At 42.3% G+C, this 6,600-nt stretch overlaps 1 non-coding gene across 1 annotated transcript; it reads right to left on the reverse strand.

Moving 5' to 3' along the window:
* Positions 1-5,850: 5,850 nt before the first annotated feature.
* Positions 5,851-5,922, reverse strand: trnad-guc. The gene has a single exon. It is a non-coding gene; the product is annotated as a tRNA-Asp (tRNA).
* Between the last annotated feature and the right edge of the window lie 678 nt (positions 5,923-6,600).

Here is a 6,600-nt window from a genome sequence, read left to right on the forward strand (position 1 = left end):
AATAACAACAAATCAAAGTGTCATACTAGCAATAAACCAAAATGTGTCACCAGCAACAAATCATATATTCCCATCAGCACCAACCCAACAGTTCCCATCAGCAACAATCCAACAGTTCCCATAAGCAACAACCCAACACCTCCAATCAGCAACAATCCAACAGCTCCAATCAGCAATAACCCAACAGCTCCAATCAGCAACAATCCAACAGTTCCCATTAGCAACAACCGAAAGTGCCCTACCAGCAACAAAAGACAGTGTCCTGTCAGCAGTAAAAGACAGTGTCCTAATAACAACAAATCAAAGTGTCATACTAGCAATAAACCAAAATGTGTCACCAGCAACAAATCATATATTCCCATCAGCACCAACCCAACAGTTCCCATAAGCAACAATCCAACACCTCCAATCAGCAACAATCCAACAGTTCCCATCAGCAACAACCCAACAGTTCCCATTAGTAACAATCCAACAGCTCCCATCAGCAACAATCCAACAGTTCCCATTAGCAACAACCGAAAGTGTCCCACCTGCAAGAAACCACAGAGCCCTACCAGCAACAAAAGACAGTGTCCTAATAGCAACAAACCAAAGTGCCCCACCAGCAACAAGCTAAGGTGTCATAACAGCAATAAACCAAAATGTCTCACAAGCAACAAACCATATATTCCCATCAGCACCATCCCAACACTAATCAACAGCAAGCTAACAGTTCCAATCAGCAACATCTCAAAAGTTCCCATCAGCAACAACCCAGCAGTTCCCATCATCAACAATCCAACAGCTCAAATCAGCAACAAACCACAGAGCCCTAGCAGTAATGAACGACAATGCCCCAGAAGTAAGAAACGACACTGTCCCATGAGCAAAAGACAGTGTCCTAAAAGTAACAAACCAAAGTGTCCGACCAGTAGCAAACCAAAGTGTTCCACTAACCAAAAACCAAAGTACCCAACCAGCAACAAACAACATTGCCCCACCAGTAACAAACGACAGTGTCCCAATAGCAAAAAACCAAAGTGTGCCACCAGCACCACACCATACATTCACATCAGCAACAATCCAACAGCTCCCACCACCAACAATACAACAGTACCCATCACCAACAACCCAACAGTTCCCATAAGCAACAGCCCGACATCTCCAATCAGCAACAAACTAAAGTGTCCCACCAGTAACAAACCACAGTGCCCCACCAGCAAACAAAAGTGTTCCAATAGCAAGAAACCAAAGGGCCCCGCTAGCAACAAACCACAGTGCCCCACCAGCAACAAACCACAGTGTGTAATCAACAACAAAAGACAGTGTTCCAATAGCAAGAAACTAAAATGCCCTGCAAGCAAGAAACCAAGGTGTCCTACCAGCACCAAACCAAGGTGTCCCACCAGCAACAATCCAACAGTTCCCATCAGCAACAGTCCAACAGTTCCCATCAGCAACAGTCCAACAGTTCCCATCAGCAACAGTCCAACAGTTCCCATCAGCAACAGTCCAACAGTTCCCATCAGCAACACTCCAGCAGCTCCCATCAGCAACACTCCAGCAGCTCCCATCAACAACAGTCCAACAGTTCCCATCAGCAACACTCCAGCAGCTCCCATCAACAACAGTCCAACAGTTCCCATCAGCAACAGTCCAACAGTTTCCATAAGCAACAAACTAAAGCGATTCACCAGCAACAAACTAAACATTCCTAACAGCAGTACACCAAATATTCACACCACCAAGAAACCAAATGTTCCCATCAGCACAAACCTAGGATTTCCCTTCTCCATCAAACCACTTCCTCCTCAGAACACACTAGGATATCCGTCTACATTCAAGGGTGTAATCTGCGATGGAGAAAATGGGGAGTTGAGATGCTGTAAGTCTCACACACATCCATCATGTCTTCTTTCTTTCTAAATCTCTGTCTTCATTTGTTTTATTTCCACTCTTTTGTGTTTCTCTATAGTACATGGCGAGACGCTCAAGATAGAGTCAGCTGTCTATGGCCGTCAGCAAGAATACGTTTGTTTGAGCTGCAAGCTAAATGGAATAAAACAAAGCACCAACTGCAGGATCGATGTCACTTCAACCGTATATAATCTGTAAGACATCACAAACAGAATTTTCTCTTTTTACAGGAGAAACATCTGATAAGCAATCAAGGCCACTCATTTTAAGAAGGTACACGTCCAAGTACCAGGCAGGACCACGGTTTGAATCAATCAGCCTCAACATCATTTCATGTTGGAAGAGTTTTCACGTCTCTTTGACCCTGTGGGCTGTGTTGTCAGAAGTAGCGGTCTTCAATCCCTCAGTTCTTAGGAACCGCGACCAATGAGGGTACCTGAATCAAACTGAGTACAAATTATCCGCAGTTAAATTGGGTTGTGTAGGGTCTCAGTTCTTTATGTATATATATCAAATACCCGAAAGGATCCAATTGGAAAGAAATGTCATCTTGTGTCACAGTTTGCCACAGAATGTTTTGTTTGTGAGGGAATTTGTTTCTACGTCTTTACATTAGACATACACTACATCATGTGTGTTGGGGTTCTCCCCCTGTTAGTGTCCTCTTTTTGGGATCAGGTCTAATTACACTCTGGTCTGTTCAAACCGGGTCAGACTGCGCTCAGGTCCCCATCCAATGAGGTCGGTAGGTTCATGTTTTCCATGGGTCAGTATTCAATTTAAATTTTATACATTTATGAAGCGCCAATACAAAACAAAAGTTATCTCTAAATAGTTTCCTTTAAGTAGCTTCTTTATAGAATCTTAGCAAAGCACCTTCAGAATGCTGAAAATGCTGATTAAAATGAAAAATGCAGCAGATTAACAGTGTCTATCATCTCCTTCAGGTGTAAAGATAAAACAATCTGTCACATCCATGCAATCAGTGCAGTGATGGGAGCAGACCCCTGTCCAGACACCTACAAATACCTGCATTTTACAGCCCGATGTGTCTAACAGGTGAGACATCCACCATCTTCATCACATACACATCTGCATGTTTCTCTAAAACAATGGCTGAGGTATCCGTCCATTGGCATGGTGCCTCTGATTTTAAGATGAGCAGATACTCTGGGTTTTTATTAGTCTTGTACATTGCGTTAACCTGCACTACACGTTCTTTCTGCATGGCCAGAAGCTGCAACGTTTCAGTTCCCCGTGCAGATCAATCAGGAACTCACACTGAATGGAAACATGAAACCCTCTGTCGTTTCTTTCTACTGGCAAACCTCACTTTCTGTCAGTTTAACCACAACATGTAAAAATACTGCAAACCATACTCTACAGCGTTTTTGAGCTGCCAGAAATCAGGAGACTAAACAGACTTGCTGGGTAAGCCTACCCAGGACCTTAAGTAAGATACGTAAGTCATGTGACGTTTAATACGTGATAAACTTTATGAAACGGTGGTTGTTTGGTTAGGTTTAGTCAATAAAACGAACTGATTTATCCACACACTCCCAACTGGTCACAAACAGACTCTTGGTTAAGACCCCTTGGCGTCATGTTTTTACTACGCTGGGAGCCCTTTATTGTTGTTTTTCACCGTTTAGGTCTCCGCGGTCAAGTTAGTAACAGTAAATAGGCAAAGTCTGGTTACACTTTCACAATAAAATGTACTTGTTAATGTTGTGAAACGTCGCATTTGGCAGCAAAACTACTTGGTTAGGTTTAGGAAAAGATAATTGGTTTGGGTTAAAATAACGACTTTACTTATGTGACTTAACTTATGTAAGTTGGGGAATGTTAGTTTCTTAACTTACACAACTTACGTAACCGATGTAACTTAGATAACTTAGACTTTTTGTTTCACACGGTAAACAAACTCCGATCTCCTGGGTGAAAGTCCAGTTTCTGGCCCTCCGTCCACCCTGACCTCCTCCTTACTTGGTCTTTTCTGTTAAACATCCTACACCTACAGTTACCTTTCAAAAGTGACGGTACAGGGCTTCCCTCACTGCGTTGAACTATGACGCTAAGGGGCTTCCCAGTGCGTTACAAACTGACGCCAACGGGTCTTGACCATGCGTCCATTTGTGACGACTCGGGAGTGAGAACGGGTGTATTGCGCTATATCCAGCAACTGGAGTTTCTTCATTTGTGACGGGTAGAAGAGAATTTGAGCACCTGCAATGAAGAATTTTATTACTGTAATAAATGATTTTTCTCTGAGACTTCAAATTTACGGACACACATGTGACTTCTACAAACTCACAGGTGCTCAGATGTTTTGTTCCAGTAATACATGTACACATATTACTCATGTTGTGGGGACATAAATCTGTTTGTGCGGAGTCGCCTTCCTCTTAGGGACAAAATGCAAGGCCCCGCAACACTTTTTAAGGGTAGGTTTCCAGGAAATTAATGTAAGCAAAGTCCCGCCACTCTGCAACCATCTTGGTAAGGCCTCAGGTATCTGGGACCAACAGGATCAGGTCTCTCTCAGAAGAGAGAGCCAGAAGTGCACTTTCTCTGTTCACCACAAAGCCTGCATGAATCAGCAAGAAAATCTGAAACAGTTTGATGACTTTGCCCCAAAATAAGGTTTAAAAAGTGTTTCCCCCCCACAGGTTATACTTCTACTCCACATGCACACCTTCATTTACGGCTCAGTCCAGAGCGCCCGTGACGTGACGCCATGAGCTCCTCCCACCGGAGCGATTGAACAAATGCTAATTGATGTTAAAGATACAGTCAGCATATACCGTATACGTTTATAGAAGGCACCCCGGTATTTTGTAACACATACTGTGAGTACTGCAGATCACATCTGGAGCCTTTCCACGCAGTATTCTGGCGGACATGTAGTTCATGTGATCTGGTCACACACCTGCTCCTCGCCGCCACCACAACAACATCTGAAACTGTCACAAAACTTAACTTCTTAACTCTTTCCTTAAACAGTCTCTGATGTAAGTCAATAAAATATCCTCTGCAGTGATGGAAACACGGCGGTTTATTTGTGTGTTCACAGGGTCCAGTGACGCCGCGTAATGAGGAAGAGAAGACATTTCTAACCTCCACCATCAGACGTCATTCTGAAATGTTTTGTTCGTCACTGGTGGTGTGTTCTTGTTTGATTGGTTATCAGCTCTATCTGTCTATGAGATAAGATGACATCTCTTACAGCAACAAACTCCTTCTGGGTTTAAAAAGGTAATAAATAATAGATGAAGGTTTGACCTCGAGTTTTCTTTCTTTCTTTAAATTATGTTTTGGGGGGAAATACAAGCCTGCAGTGTAATATCATATTTACTGAACACTCTTTTAGTTACAGCAAGGAAATATAACACTGCAGATTACAATCATTACTAATATTATTATTACAATAACAACTACATTTTTGTAAGCTGATATAAGCATTTCAAATAAACAAACAAACAAATAAATAATAGGTAAGAAAAGATAAAGCAATTCTTCCCGTTTACGACATGTCACCTGTCCTCTGCAGCCGTGTTGCCTCACTGCAGTGATTTTGCTTTTTGCAAGGTAGTTCATTTATTATTATACAACACAAGGTTGTGTAGTAAGTTTTATTGTTCTGTGTCTTTTTATTTGCTGCACATGTTGCTGTTGTCAGCACTTTGACAAACTCAAAGCCTATACATAGACAAATTGTTGCAGCTCTAATAACTATATGGCTCTAATTAACCATGTTTTACATCCAATAACAGTTTCAGGACATGAGAGGTGGAGTCAGTGAGCTAATCTGACAGTTTCAGCCTGTAGTTTGGATATTTACTTAAATTATTCTTACCCTTTGGAGATATTTGGATGCAGGGAGTCTTCATGGATCTTCCGTGTCTTTATTTCATCAACAGTCTGACACTGAAGAATAAGGAAAATAAATTCAGCCTCCCCGTCGGGGAATCGAACCCCGGTCTCCCGCGTGACAGGCGGGGATACTCACCACTATACTAACGAGGAGTTCAACGACTGATTTATATGCAGTACCGATTTTAACCATAACACTGCAGCCTGTGGGCGAGTGGCGCTGTTTCGCCGTAATGTTTCAATTACTCTATTTTATTTTTATTTTAGTCACCATTTAATTTGCCCGTGTGTATCTTTTCTTCACCATCATCATATGGTCTCTCAGTCTGTAACCTCACCTGCACACTAGTGTCCCTGTTACCCTGAAAGTCTTATCCTGGGTTTAAATTATTATATTAAGACATAAAGTGCTGCGGCGGCACTACGCTAAGTATCAAGTTTATAATCAATACAGTGAAACACAGATAGCTTACCTCCACAGACGGTCCACGGTGCTAGCAAAACAAACTTCTTCCTCCCTCGTAGCTTCCAAACCAAACTTTATTAACAATTGTCCGCAGCCAGAACAGTCCAAAGGGGCCGACGGGCCGTTTTCTGCACGTGCAGTGTGAACCAGGCTTTAGTCATTTATTGAAATAGCGTAACGTTAGCTGTCTTTATTGGTCATTTAATATAAAATAGTGGTTAGTTAATTTAAAATGAAAGGCTAAATAACATGTGTACCAAAAATACATGTTTCTATTTCGTATAGGCTTCGCCCTCTAAGAGCTGTCGCTATTGGGTTCATCCCCGCGCGCATGCGCAGTCCTGAAGATTTCTTTCGCGCCCATG

This window comes from Micropterus dolomieu, linkage group LG23 (genome assembly GCF_021292245.1).
Source record: "Micropterus dolomieu isolate WLL.071019.BEF.003 ecotype Adirondacks linkage group LG23, ASM2129224v1, whole genome shotgun sequence".
In the NCBI taxonomy this organism is placed as follows: domain Eukaryota; kingdom Metazoa; phylum Chordata; class Actinopteri; order Centrarchiformes; family Centrarchidae; genus Micropterus; species Micropterus dolomieu.